Raw genomic sequence first — 14,011 nt, forward strand, 5'->3', positions numbered from 1 at the left:
CTAAGGGGAGGGGCTGGATCAGCCCCGGGAGGGCGAGCGACAAAGGGGCATTGTTTCCCGGGAGGGCAGGCTGGGGCAAGGCTTACTCCACTGCCGGCCTGGGTGTGGGCAGGTTTGCTCCTGGCAGGAGAAGACCTCCATCCCGGCCCACAATAGCCGACCCAAAACAGTTCTGTCAAAATTAAAAGACGCAGGAAAATACCAGCGACCGTTTATTTTCTCCTGGGGTAGGTGGGGGAGAAAGCAGCTCCTTTTTCTGGGCTGGATGGAGTCTCAGGGAGGGGGCCAGGTGACAGCATCGCCCTTTCCTCTCCGGCTATTGCGCACCTTCTGGAGCCTCGCTCAGCCTGCTCCCTCTGGCGCAACACGCCAATGCTGCTACCCACAACGCACAGACCAGAAACCAGGATAGACAGAAGCCTGGGATGGCCTGGCACCGAGCAGGCCCAGCGCAAACGCAAGGTCTCTTCCTCTCCTCTCGGTAACCCCACGCCCAGTCCCGGGAGAGGGAGCGGATGCTTATTTCCGAAAGCTGGCAGTCCTGCAGTGGCAACTGGAAAAATATATATACTTGTGTGTGTGTGTGTGAGTGTGTGTGTGTGCGCGCGCGCGCGCCCGCGCGCACAGTGCATATCGTGCCCAGCTACAAGGAAACCTGGCGGCTCCTCTGACAAACAACTTTGAGTCCCGGCAGGGCGGAGGTGGAGAGAGATTCTCCGCTTGGGTAAGGGCGGTTGGATGGCCGAGTACTCTGTGTTGGGGCTGTTGTCCTTCTCCGGAGTCCCGGGAGTGCCTTGGTGTCCCTTCCCAGGGCTCGGGCTCCTTTGAGAGAATCAAGAGGAAGGTGTTTTTCACTAGGACTCGCGGCGGGCCCCACCTGCCTCCCGTGGCCTGCCGGGAGCTATTACAGCAGGGTCTGCCCGTCGGACGACGGCGGCTCCAATCTGGGGTCCCGCCGGCGCGGACTCTCAGCTCTCTCCCGATACCCGCTGGCCTCTCACATCTTTGGTGGCACTCGCCGCCACGGGGAGGGTGAGATCAAAGAGGTAAACCTAGGCCTGGAGGGACGGCCAGGGCTCCTTCCCGCGGGCCAGCCTCTCGTCCTTCCTCCCGGGAGGGGGCTCTTTCCCTTTCTCCGGATGCGGGCCTTTCAGAGTCAGCGACGCCTTAGACTCCTCCCAGAAAAATGCACCCTCATCTACCCAATTCTGCCCTACCCTTTGGAGCTCCCGGACCCGCTGACCACTCGGTGAGGTCAGAGCCCACCCCCGGAAGGGCCGCTTGTCGGGGACGGGTTCGCCCTCTCCTGGCCTCCCCAGACCAGCGCGCGGGGAGGATCCCGGCAACGCCGGGCGCCTGCAGACCTTGAACGGCCTTACCCTGGTGACCTCCCCAGGAAAGGCTGGGCGGTGCTTCCACCCTGAGGGCCACTTGTTAATTTGCACGAGAAAGTGCTGCCGAGGGTCCACACGTGCGAATCCACCTGTGGAGCGCGTCCCCTCCCTGGGGGCAAGGCCTACGGGAGGCCAAAGGGGAGAAGTTGCCGGAAGACTGGGAAGTAAGGGCAGGGGCGTCGGAGGAATCGAAGGTGCAGTGACATCAGGCTCGGACACCCGGCGGACTCCTCTCAAGGTGATCGGATACTTCCGAGAGCCCCACAGCCCTCCTGGACCTTTGCCCTCGCGTCTGGGATGCGCTTGGGCGCCCCCAGTCTGCAAAGCGTTCGTACCTCCAGTCGGGTGACGTTTTCGCTGGGCTGCTGTGCGAACAGTCTCCGCGCTCCTCCACTGTGAGATATTTCACAGTTTCACCCGCAGAGGGCAATCTTATTCCAAGTTCCTGAGCGCCCTAGGCCTCTCTCTCCTCCCTGCCTAACTGGTGAGGTGGGACTTCGTCGTCTTCCAGGTTTACAGTCTTTTCCTCCCCATGGCTTCTCTTTCCTCCCGGTCTCAGGCACTGGGCATTTCCAGTCGATCCAGCAGGTCTGGCTTCTCTCGCATATGCAGTAAGGGTTAGGGGAGAAGGTCCCAGCTCGTCTTGTCTCTAGCAGAGTGTGAACTGGCTCTGCTGACGAGGTGACTGTCCTTTTATTCCTTCTCCTGAGAACTGTTTATATATTAAGGAGCTTCACAGCCTCCAGTATAAGGAAAGCAGATAGGAACTGATCGTATAAGACTCTGTAACTGTTTTGGACTTTGGCCTTAATGGGAAAGAAATGGGGGTGCCATTCGTGGGTTTTTGAGCAGCAGATGGACATTACTTTTCACCATGACCACGCCAGCTGCAGTTTGGAGAACAGACTGTAGGGGTCACTGCGCAAACTGGAGGCCGCGATCCAGGTGTGAACCAGGTGAAAGAGAGCTCGGGCCATGGAGTGGCGCTGGAGGTAGAGAGAAGCACTCAGACTCTGGATTTGTTTTTTGAAAGCAGGATAAAAGGCCGGGCGCGATGGCTCACGCCTGTAATCCCAGCACTTTGGGAGGCCGAGGCAGGCGAATCATGAGGTCAGGAGTTCGAGACCAGTCTGGCCAACATAGTGAAACCCTGTCTCTACTGAAAATACAAAAAAAATTAGCCGGGTGTGGTGGTGTGCACCCGTAATCCCAGCTACTCAGGAGGCTGAGGCAAAAGAATTGTGTGAACCCAAGAGGCAGAGGTTGCAGTGAGCCAAGATTGCACCATTACACTCCAGCCGGGGTGACAGTGCAAGACACCAAGACGCTGTCTCAAATATATATATGTATAAGATTTTTTTTCTGATTGTTTGTGGGGGTATGAGAAAAAGACAGGAATCAGGGATGACTCCAAGTAGCTGGAAAAACAGAGGTGCTGCTGGCTGAGATTGGAAGATGTTGGGGTAGAGGGGAAAGAGAGCTTAATGTTATATATTTCAGGCTTGAGGTGTTTATTAGAAAAACAAGTGAAGAAGTTGATTGGGCAGACACGCAGGTCTGGAGAGGGCTAGGCTGGAGATAGAAATATGGGTTGCCATGATACAGGCATGGGACTGAAAGCCACGAGCTTGGAGAGATCATTAGAGAGTCAGTAGAGACAGAGCCGGGCGAAGCCCTGAGATCCGGTTCCCCCAACGTGTACATGCAGTCTGTTTCCTCTTCTCAACTACAGTTCCCATGGTCTTGTCTTGTTCACAGAACCTGCTCAAAGAGCATCTATTAAATGAAGGAACCCAACTTTCATCACATGTAAAACAAACATCATTATAATCCTACCTCATAAGGTTGTTGTCAGAAAAAGTTAAATACGGTAATGAAAGTGAAACTGCCTTCTGTTTAGTAGACGCCTTGTATATTTTTAAAGTGTAGGCTTCATTATCTCATTCTGTGCAGCTTGTATTACTTGATTGTATCTTCAGTTTCTGATGCATGCAAGGCAGACACTCTTGTTCTCAGTTTATTGATGAGGAAAGTAGGTTTGGTGAGACAAAATAAGTCCCTGAAGCTGCATATCTAATAGTAACACCACTGGCTGACCTATTTGAGCACATCTGCGGCAGGCACTCTGTTAATGATTTTGCATGTGTTATCTGGCAACAACACAGCGAGGTGGGGATTATTATCTTCACTTGCACATGAGGAAACCGAAGCATAGAGAGGGTGGTTAACTTAGCCAAGGTCCCATAGTGAGTGGTTGGAAGAGCCTGGGTCATGAAGCAGACCTCCCCATCCTGGTTCAATGTTCTTTTCGCAGCCTGGTAACTCCTCTTCTTCATCCCCCTACTAGACTCCTGCGAGGGCCAGGCCTCTCCACTCCTTCCCTTGACATTGGCAACATTCCTCTCTCGTTACGTTGCTCTCCTATAAAGCCTGCTTGCTGCAGGATACAAGAGTTCAGTCACTCTTTGGGAACTGTCTGCAGGTGAAAACATTTTGGCTTATTGCTCCCCTTTCTGGAAAGTCCTTTCCCCTCCTCTCTGCCTTATGAACTCCTGTGTGTTCTTCCAAGCCCTGGTGAACTCCTATGTGGTTTTCCAAGTCCAATTAATATGTCACCTCTGTTGTGAAGCTTTCCCTGCTTGCACCCGACAAGAGGCATGACTTAGACCATGTGACACTTTGTTCATAGGTCTATCAAGACAAACTGACAATTTCCTGTGGGTTTGACTGGTGCCCCCGTAAGATTGTGATTTTTCTCTCAAAAAGGTTCTTATGTTTTCATATATTTTTATCCAACATGCTGTTTGCTTCATGAATACATACATGAATGACCCATTTACAATCACTATCAAAGCAAATTTATGGATTTCAAATACTCTTTTAGAGATGAGGAAATAGGCTAAGAGGAATGATTTGCCCAAAGTCACTCAACTGATTAAATATTGGAGCTTTGCCGGGTATGATTGTGCGCGCTGATAATCCCAGCTACTCAGGAAGCTAAGGTGGGGGCGGTGGGCGGGTGGGCGGCAGTGATCGCTTGCGCTCAAGAGTTAGAGGTCAGTCTGGCCAGCATAGTGAGACTCTGCCTCAAATAAATAAACATAAATAAATACATAATATTGGAGCCTGAGCTCAAGAGAGGTGAGGAGATTTTGTCTGGTGAACCCCAAGATTTCACCCGCCTATTGCTTCCCTCTCTGGCATCCAGGGTCCGGGAACCCTCCTCCAAATGCTCCTGCAGGTGGCAACAGAGGCCGAGGAAAGGTGAAGCATTCTGGCAGGAGTTCCGGAGACAGATGAGAAGCTCAGCTCCCTGAGGGCAGGGGCAAGGTGACTTGAAGAAAGCCAGGTCAGAGGGAGCATTTTATGCATCCATCATTTGTAATCCAGAAAGAAAAGGTTTAGGCACTTTTAGTGTAAGAATTAGTCATACAATTGACATTGAAGAAAGGAAAAAGCAATTGAAATAAAAGGACAGTAAATAACAAACTATCTTACAGGAAAAGTTACACCATGTGCCGCAAGACACCGAGCTAGAAAGTAGCAGGGGTAGGTCAGTATCGGGGTCCATCGCCTCGTGTTATCGGCACGGGGGGTCTCTGTCTGATGTGTGGGCACAGAGAAACAAAGTCCAGGTATAGTGCATTAGGACCCAGAGGGTGTTTATGCATGGACTAATGGCCACCTGGAGGGTCAGAGTTTCTGGCTTATTGTGTCCCCAACTCTGTCCTAATACACATTTTTACCAATGGCTTGCTGAAAAAAACAGAGGAAAGGTCAGTGAATTTGCCAAGGACAGGAAGCTCTGAGCGTTTGCAAGTGCCCATGTGGAGAACAGGGAACTGTACAAGTTTGAGCTGTGTGGGACAATAGGGAAATGGAACAAAGGGGCATTTTACCTTTGTGTTCAAAATAATTAGACAAGGACAGCATGGAAGAGACATGGCTTTAGTAATAGCGTATGTGGAAAAGAATGGGGCTGGGGCATTTTTTACAACAACTGACATTTGTGCAGCATTTATAAGGCATCTTCATTACTCCTCATGACACATTAGAAGTGGTAACAGGGAAACCAAGGCTGGGAGTATCTTGTGTAATTAAGCGGCAGTGCTGTAGTGTGAATTGTGTTTCTGTAACCCTGGGGTTACTTCTCTTCTTTTGTTCCCCGTCTTTAATCAAGCTGCATGCTCTGCTCGTTCTTTTTTGTGAATGTCTCTCACCTCCAATCCAGTCATCCATCCCGTTAAAGGAATGGATTATCCATGTCTTTCTGAGACTATTGTACAACCTCCTCATTTAATCTCATTTCTCTCTCTTCCCATTAATTTTATATATGCCACATGAGCCCGATTACCAGATTTAGCAAAAAGCAAAAACAAAAAGCCAAGATACTCAGTTACATTGTTACATTTGAATTTTAAAAATGAATAATTTTTATTGTATGGGACATACTTATATTAAAAATTATTTGTTATTTATCTGAAATTCAAATTTAACTGTGCATTCTGTATTTTATCTGGCAACCCTGTTAATCATGAAATACCATTTCCATCATTCCAAAAATATCCATTAGTTCTCTGTTACCTAAGGACTGGGGACTCAAGCTCAAATTTTTACAGGTAGGTAACATACACATACAAATTAAGTGACTAATTGGGTAAGTGGGGCCTGAAGCTAAATTAAAAACTGAAGAGCACATGTTCCCTGACCCCAGACATTCCAATTCGGACTTTAAACATAAATAATCAACTCCAATAAAAGCAAAAAAGAAACACGCACACACACACACGCACACACTCTCACACTCACAGATCCATAGCCATCAGAGAGTCTGGCTTCCAATCTGAAACCTGGGCTCAACCAAACCACTTGGCCTGGAATTGGAGGTCCCTGATTGGGCTTTCTGCCCTTCACTCTCACCACTCTCCACCATGGGCCCTCCCATCTCCTCCACCAGCTCATCATGGATGGCCTCCCTTACCCATAGCTGTCTTCTTACCATGCCAGTCTCACAGGCCACTCAAGTCCACAGTGATCTTTCCCTTTCCATGGTCAATTTTGGCTCCTCTCTGTCCCAGGGACATCTTTAGTGGTCACATCATTTTTCTCTCCAACACCCGAAAGGGAATACAGGAAGTGACTTTGAGAGGCCCCTACCATATGCCAAGTCCTCAAAAAAGATCTTTGCTTATTTTTGTTTTCTCTCTCCTTAGTGAGATGGTGAAGTACTCAAGGGCAACAACCCTGTCTCATACGATTCCAAATGCTATATTGAGCTTTGCTATAACATCCATGCTCAATATATACTTTCTTACTGACAGGTCCAAGAGTGTACACACTGATGAACTCAGTGACCGCAGACTGGAAGTAAAATCACAAACCAGTGCTTCCCCCACCCCCACCTAGCCTTCATTCACCTCTGTCACCTCCCAATTCTGGTTGCAAGCATTTTTCAAGTCTGAGGCTTTAGCCCAAATTTAAACTTTAGCTTAAATAACATCTGTTTTTTTTTTTTTTTTTTTTTTTTCAGAGCTGATAAGAACTTACATTTGAAAGATGGTTCTTTTTTTGGCCTCAGTCCTGCTGGGTAGTTGTGCCTTATTAGAAAATTATCCATAGCACTTTCAAAGTCCTCCTCATGAGCATATTGAACTGAGCCAGACTTGGAGCTTTGAATGGAATGCCATTTCATCTTGGCAAAGCTCCACCTTTTGTTTCTAAGGAGGGATAAAGCCTAAGGAACATGGGTGACTTAGGGACCATTTGCACCCAGACCTGATCTGCTGGGGTAAAGTTCAGAATCCTGGAAATACACATATTAGACACTGAGCTGGGAAAAAGAAAGAGACAAGCACTGGTCAGGCAACCTTCAGTTTTGCTAACGCCAAAGATTTTAAAAATATCCTCCCCTTCTTATGATTCCTTGGCCTGCCTAGCTATGTTCTGGCTGAGATATGCTGAGCTGGGCTGGGGCTCCGGGACTGGTTTATAGCCAGCTGTGCCTTCAAAGAGCTCTCTTTTCAAGACTTCCTCCAACTCCAGATTCCACAACTGCCTCCAGGAGCTGCTGGGCCAGGGAGGGCCCTTCTGGAAGCCCGGTTGCCTTTTGAATTCTGTTTTTACTCTTTTTTTTTTTTCTTTATAAACAGATTCTCTTCATTTCAATGGGAAAACAAGGTGTCACGACAGATCCATGTCTCTATTTTACCCTTAGGCCTCAAACTTCTTCAGGGGAAAAAATGGCTTCTCCTTTTTTAATTGAAGGAACTGGAAGAAGTTCATTGTTATTCATCAACTTCAAAGAGACTATATGAGGCCCCTTGGCCAGGACTACAGAGCAGTATTTTTTAATCAGAAATTATGGCCAAAAAGAAGAGGAGACCAGAACACATGGGTAAATGTTACTGAATTAGTGGTTTTGCTTCAATAGTTTAGTTTTGGTGTGTGAGAGGAAGAAAGTTGCAAGAACTTATGTGCCAGGTACTGTGCTATGATCTGAAGATGCAGAAATGAAGAAAATGCAATCCCTGGCTCTCCCACCTGATGGGGGAAGTGAACTTCGCACCCTGTGGATAAGGAATAAGGAGTACACAGTGTAGCACTGTGGTTAGAAGCACCAGCTCTGTCATCACAGGGCTTAGCTTGTTCCCTGGCTCTGCTGTGGGCTGTGTGGCATTGGGCAAGTTACTTAACTTCTCTGTGCATTATGTTTTGCATCCTAAAAATGGGGTGAGTGGTAAAATCTATGTTATATGGTTCCTGTGGGGATTTAGTGAGTTAAAATAGTTAAAGTACTTAAGCTTAGTGCATACTTTGAGTGTTTATTACTATCATCGAGAAGATGTAGAGGAAGTATACGGGCATAGAGAGCAAGGTGCAGCTGACTGCTTGGATGAGGCAGCGGATGCTTCAAAGAGGAGGTGACATTTACTTTGCACTCTGAAAGATGAGTGGGATTTCAGTTGACAAGGGTGGCGTGAAGGAACCCAGGCAGTGGGAAGCATGGTCAGTAAGAGAGAAGGTGATGGCTCGAAGGAGTAGCAGAGACGTCAGTGTGGCTACAGCCTGGGACTCTCATGTGGCTTGGGGGAAGGGAGTAAAATCATAGGCTGAGTCTGGAAAGGTGAGTTCAGGCTAGACCGGGAAAGGCTTTAAACTCCGTGTCATTAATTCATTCATATAAATCTATGATCCCCATAAAGATGAAGAAGGAAGGCATTAAAAAGTTATGTAATTTTCTGGGTGTGGTGGCCCACGCCTGTAATCCCAGCACTTTGGGAGGCAGAAGCTGGCGGATCACTCGAGGTCAGGAGTTCGAGACCAGCCTGGACAACATGGCGAAACCCTGTCTCTACTGAAAATACAAAAATTAGCCAGATGTGGTGGTGGGCGCCTGTAATCCCAGCTACTTGGGAGGCTGAGGCACGAGAATCGCTTGAACTCGGGAGAGGTTGCAGTGAGCCGGGATCGTGCCACTGCACTCCTGCCTGGGCGACAAAGCAAGACTCCATCTCAACATCACTGAACTAGTAGGGGGCAGAGCTGGAAGTTGAGCCAGGGTGTGTCTGACTCCAGAGCCCCGCACCTTGACTTTGTGCTTTCTCACAATGCCTATGGCTGCTGCTTTAAAACAGCTCTTTCCATTTGCCTTGTTAAATGGGATTGTATATGAATTACACTGCACTGTTTATTTTTAGAGAAATAAAAGAACCTAATAAAGGAATCTGACACGGACCTTGGGTGAATAAATATGCCCTTAGGCTGGAGTGTATTTCAGAAAGCCTGGATAGGGAACTTGTGCGGTATCCCCAAGGCTCAGGTCCTGAGAAGGCATGGCCACCTGATACCCTGGTTCCTTTAGCACAAAATCCCCATGATAACCTCAGTTCGCATTTCTTTGAAATCTGCTTGGCAGAGCTGTGCGATACCTGAAACTCTCTGGGTCATTTTGCTTTGATCAAGGGCTTTGCTGTTATAGGGGCAGTCTCAGATCAGGTGGTGGAGGTCACCAGGCCTTGGAGAAAAGCCCAAACATCTTCCAATGGGACCAGGCCCTGTGATAGCATCTTTCCAACCCATTAATGGTCAGCTGGGCTTTTTTGTCCTGGGTCCATTCTGAAGGTCCTCACTCCCTTCTTTTCAGAGACACTCACTGCTCAAGGACACTTAGTCTTTAGGTCCCTGGCACCTCCTGGGAAGTAACTGGGGAGAAAAGAACCGGGCTACAGTGGGAAAGCAGACAGCAGGTACCAGACAATTTCCCTTCTCCAAACACTTCCCTGGGGACAGTTGCCGCCCATAAGCATCCTAATGCAGATCCACGATGAGCTCTTTCCTACCACACAATTCACTTTTTTTTTTCTTTTTTAAGATGGAGTCTTGTTCTGTCACCCAGGCTGGAGTACGGTGGCGCAATCTTGGCTCACTGCAACCTCCGCCTCCCAGGTTCCAGAGATTCTCCTGCCTCAGCCTCCCGAGTAGCTTGGATTACAGGCGTGCATCAACCACGCCCGGCTAATTTTTGTGTTTTTAGTAGAGACGGGGTTTCACCATGTTGGTCAGGCTGGTCTCAAACTCCTGACCTCAGGTGATCTGCTCACCTCGGCCTCCCAAAGTGCTGGGATTACAGGCATGAGCCACTGCGCCTAGCCCACAATTCACTTTTATTCTGTTTCCCTTTATAACGCTGACTACAATTTGTAGTTTTATAATTTTGTGGTTTTCTTGCTTACTATCCACCTTCTCACTCCCCTGTGAGCGCCATATGGCAGGGGTCACATCCATTTTATTTCCTGTTGTAGCCAGCATTGAGGACCGGCGTGGCTGGCACATGGCCTTTTTTCCTGCAACTCTGACAGTTCCTCTTCTCTCTCCTTCATCCCCTCTAGTGCCTTCTCCTCTTCCTGGCCTTTAAGCGTTGGAGTTCCTCAAGGCTCTTAGGTTACCTTTATCTCTCGCTTTTTCCTAAATGCTCGCCCAGGTATAAAGCTTCAATTAGTCTACCTGACATCTTTGTATATCTCAAAGGCAGCTCAGATTCCCAAGTTAGCAAGGCAATGCACATGATTTTTTTCCTAGAACTTGGCCCCTTCCCCGTGTTCTCTGAGTAAATGGCTCCATCAGGCACCAGTATGGGCAAGATGGAAACCCAGAAGTCATCCTGATGCGTCCTTATTGTTTACCCTCCCCGCAAGCCAATCACTTAGACTTGTTGATTTTTATCTATTGCTCGAATCCACCTACCGCTCCCCATCTCTGCAGTTCATGCTGTAGTCTTCACTGCCTGCTCTTTTCACCTGACTAGCTTATTAATGAGTCTTCCTGCTTCTGTTCTTGTTCCCCTCCATTATTTATGCTCCAGCCAGAGCATCCTTGAAATGCAAATCTGATCATTTCACCATCATAACAACCCCCCCACAACACACACACATACACACACACAGACACACACACACAGACACACAATGCAAAATTCTCTGACAGCCTCCATTGCTCTTACAATAGAAGCCAACATCCAGCTGGGCGTGGTGGCTCATGCCTGTAATCCCAGCACTTTGGGAGGCTGAGATGGGCAGATCACTTGAGGTCAGGAGTTTGATTCCAGCGTGGCCAACATGGTGAAACCCCGTCTCTGCTAAAAATACAAAAATTAGCTGGGCATGGTGGTGTGCACCTGTAGTCCCACCTACTCGGGAGGCTGAGGCAGGAGAATTGTTTGAATGCAGGAGACGGAGGTTGCAGTGAGCTGAGATTGCACCACTGCCCTCCAGCCTGAATCAACATGGTTAATATGGTGTCAACATAGTGACAGAACAAGACTCCATCTAAAAAAAAAAAAAAAAGCCAACATCCTTTGTTTGTGTTAGCTTTAAAGGCTTTGTAGCCCAGACCATACAGTAGGCTGACTTCCGCAATGCACTCTCTGGCTGAGCTCGTATGATCCCCCAGTCTCTGGCCTTTGTGTTGGGAGGCACCTCACTCTGGCAAGCTGCCCTCTTAGACAGTATTCCTTCAAGACAGCTCCAGCCTGATTACCTTCCAAGGTCTTCTCTTGACCTACAGAGAGCTCATATATCCTTGCCGTGCCAAATACTGGGAGGGCAATTGTTCTTGTGGCTGTCCTCTCTCTTGGGTTTGCATGCCTATATGGGTTTGCATGCCTATCTGTTTTTTTATAAAGCAATCTAAAAAAAAGAATGCTTTCTTTTAGATTGGAATTGAATGCCAGTCTATATTGTTCCTTAAACTCCACAAGATTTGTACAAATGCCTCAGAATGAACTATTTGAAGGGAGCTGGAACTCAAAGCATAGCCCTTTCTAAAACAAACCCTCTATTTTTGCCTCTTCAACCTCTACTCTTTCATAGCCAGGAGTGGGGTTGAAGTAAAGTTCACAAAATGGATTTGGGATCACCACTTTTGCAAATCCTTAATGTGCCATCATTTCACTTTGGGAACACATTGCCACCTCTGGAATGAATCCTTTTGGGGTGACGGCCAGCACTGAGTAGTTCTATTTACAGATTCCTGTTTTAGAGAGAGAAGATGCTCACTCGATGGAAGAAGTCAGTTAGAATCTACCATTTTCAGACAAGAAAGGGCATGTTCCTTTTGGAAAAGCTGGGTGGGCCCAGTCCTGAGCAGTTAGAGGCATCATAACAGCACCAGGAAGCTGAATGCAAGGGCATAAAGACTAACTTGGCTCCTTCGCTGATATGACTGATGCCTGAAGTTAGAGTAAAGGTCTTTTGAAACTCCTAACTTGGCCCCACTCCTTTTTACCTCTTACTCTCTCAGTCATTCCGTGTACCCCATCTGGGGGCCCTCCCCAGGGATAGCTTCTGGCCTCAGCCTAGACGAGCTGCTTCTGTCAGAGATTACTCTACAAGAGGCATCACCCAACTCTGGGCCACAACTGGAGATGTAAGTGCTGCTGCGCCCTGGCCAGGTTGGACAGCCACACTTCTCTTGAACACTACCTAGAATCTCCACTTCAATCAAGGGGTAAGAAGGGTCCTTCTCTCTTGCTCAGAAGTCCCATGGCTGTCTGGGCCTTGCCCCTCACTGAGTCGTTGGTCCATTCACAGAGTATTTCTCTCGCATCTCACCACGGCCAGCACTGTCTAAATTCATGAAGGAGATGCAATTTATCTGAAGTGCTCTTGACCATGGGGAGGGGCATTTCATGCACATTGGTGTAAATTGGCACAATCTTTCTGAAAAGCAATTCAGAAATGTGTATCAAGAGTATTAAGGGTGTTTTTTGCCGTTTGAGAAATTCCATTTCGGTAACTTCCATTTCAAAAGCAGTTTCTAACAGGTTTGTAATGGGGAGTTGTTTTCACCTTGGGAAACCCATCTTTGATGTCGCGTCTTCTGAATTCTATTTGATTTGCTCCTTTAATAACGTCATGAAACTCTGTCAGTTTCCCAGTTATATATGGAACACAGGGCGTGTAGGCAGTCAAGGTGGATTTAAGGCTGTATAACTCTGTGAATAATGTTGTCAAAGAGAGAGCCTGCTCCCAAAAGACATATGGTTTCCAAAAGCAGACTGGTGTGGTGCTGAGTGAATAAACATTGTGTGGGGATCTTGTAAAATGGGACATTTTATGAGCCCCTCACCTCCCGTTCTGATACAGCAAGTCACGGTGGTTTCCAGGAATGTCTATTTTTAACAAGATTTCCTTTAGATTTTGATGCTCAGATAGAGGTCTGATAATCACAGCTTAGAATGTAATCTACCATAGGCTGTTTCATTTTTAAGAAATTCTACTAGATCTTATTTTGATGGAATATTGTATGTCACATGGGATTCATGCATTCAAGAAATATCTAAAATACTAGACAAGCATTCTCACTGCCAATTATAGGTAAGAGTGTAATTTCAAAAAATATTACATAACCCATATGCCACACTTTCAAGTGCACACAACTCCACAAAGGTGAACATTCTGAGGGCAGAGATGAGCAAAGGACTGATTATTAAGTTACCGACTATAGTGACTCTGGTTTAGTGATATAAGTAAAAATCCCCAAGACTATCCAAGGCTATCCTTAATAGACTGTGATATAAAGAAGAAATTTTCCAATCTAGATTCTCTATGGATAAAGCACTGGCCACCTCCAGCATTTACATTCTGTCAGTTATCTATTGCTACAACAATGCTGTACTTTGTAACATACAACCAGAAAACCTCAATGGTGCACAACAGTCAATATCAAATTTTGCTCATGAGTCAGTGGATTGACTGGGTGATTCTGCTGGTCTAACTGGGTTTGATGGGGTACCTCCATGAGTTTGCAGTCAGTTCTAGGTAAGCTAGTTGACTTTACTGTTCTTGGATGGGTTTTTTCACGTGTGTTGAGCCTTAGCCAGAGCATCTGGGACAACTGAGCTTGCTCCAGGTGGCTCATTCTCCAGCAGACTAGCCCAGGCATGGCAGGATCCAGAAAGAGAGAAGCATGCAGTCTCTTAAAGCCTAGGTCTGCAGCATATACAATGTCACTTCTGCTGCATTCTATTGGCCAATTCAAGTCACAGGATGAGCCCAGATTCAAGAGTGGAGAAATAGACTTTACCTCTTGATGGAAGAACTTGTAAAGTCACATTCCAA

General features: G+C 47.3%; 1 long non-coding RNA gene across 1 annotated transcript; it reads left to right on the plus strand.

Moving 5' to 3' along the window:
* Positions 1-628: 628 nt before the first annotated feature.
* Positions 629-9,125, plus strand: LOC135967104 (uncharacterized). The gene is made up of 2 exons (XR_010580969.2): positions 629-724; positions 7,609-9,125. It is a non-coding gene; the product is annotated as an uncharacterized lncRNA (long non-coding RNA).
* The last annotated feature ends 4,886 nt before the right edge of the window (positions 9,126-14,011 follow it).

This window comes from Macaca fascicularis, chromosome 14 (assembly GCF_037993035.2).
Source record: "Macaca fascicularis isolate 582-1 chromosome 14, T2T-MFA8v1.1".
Classification (NCBI taxonomy): Eukaryota; Metazoa; Chordata; class Mammalia; order Primates; family Cercopithecidae; genus Macaca; species Macaca fascicularis.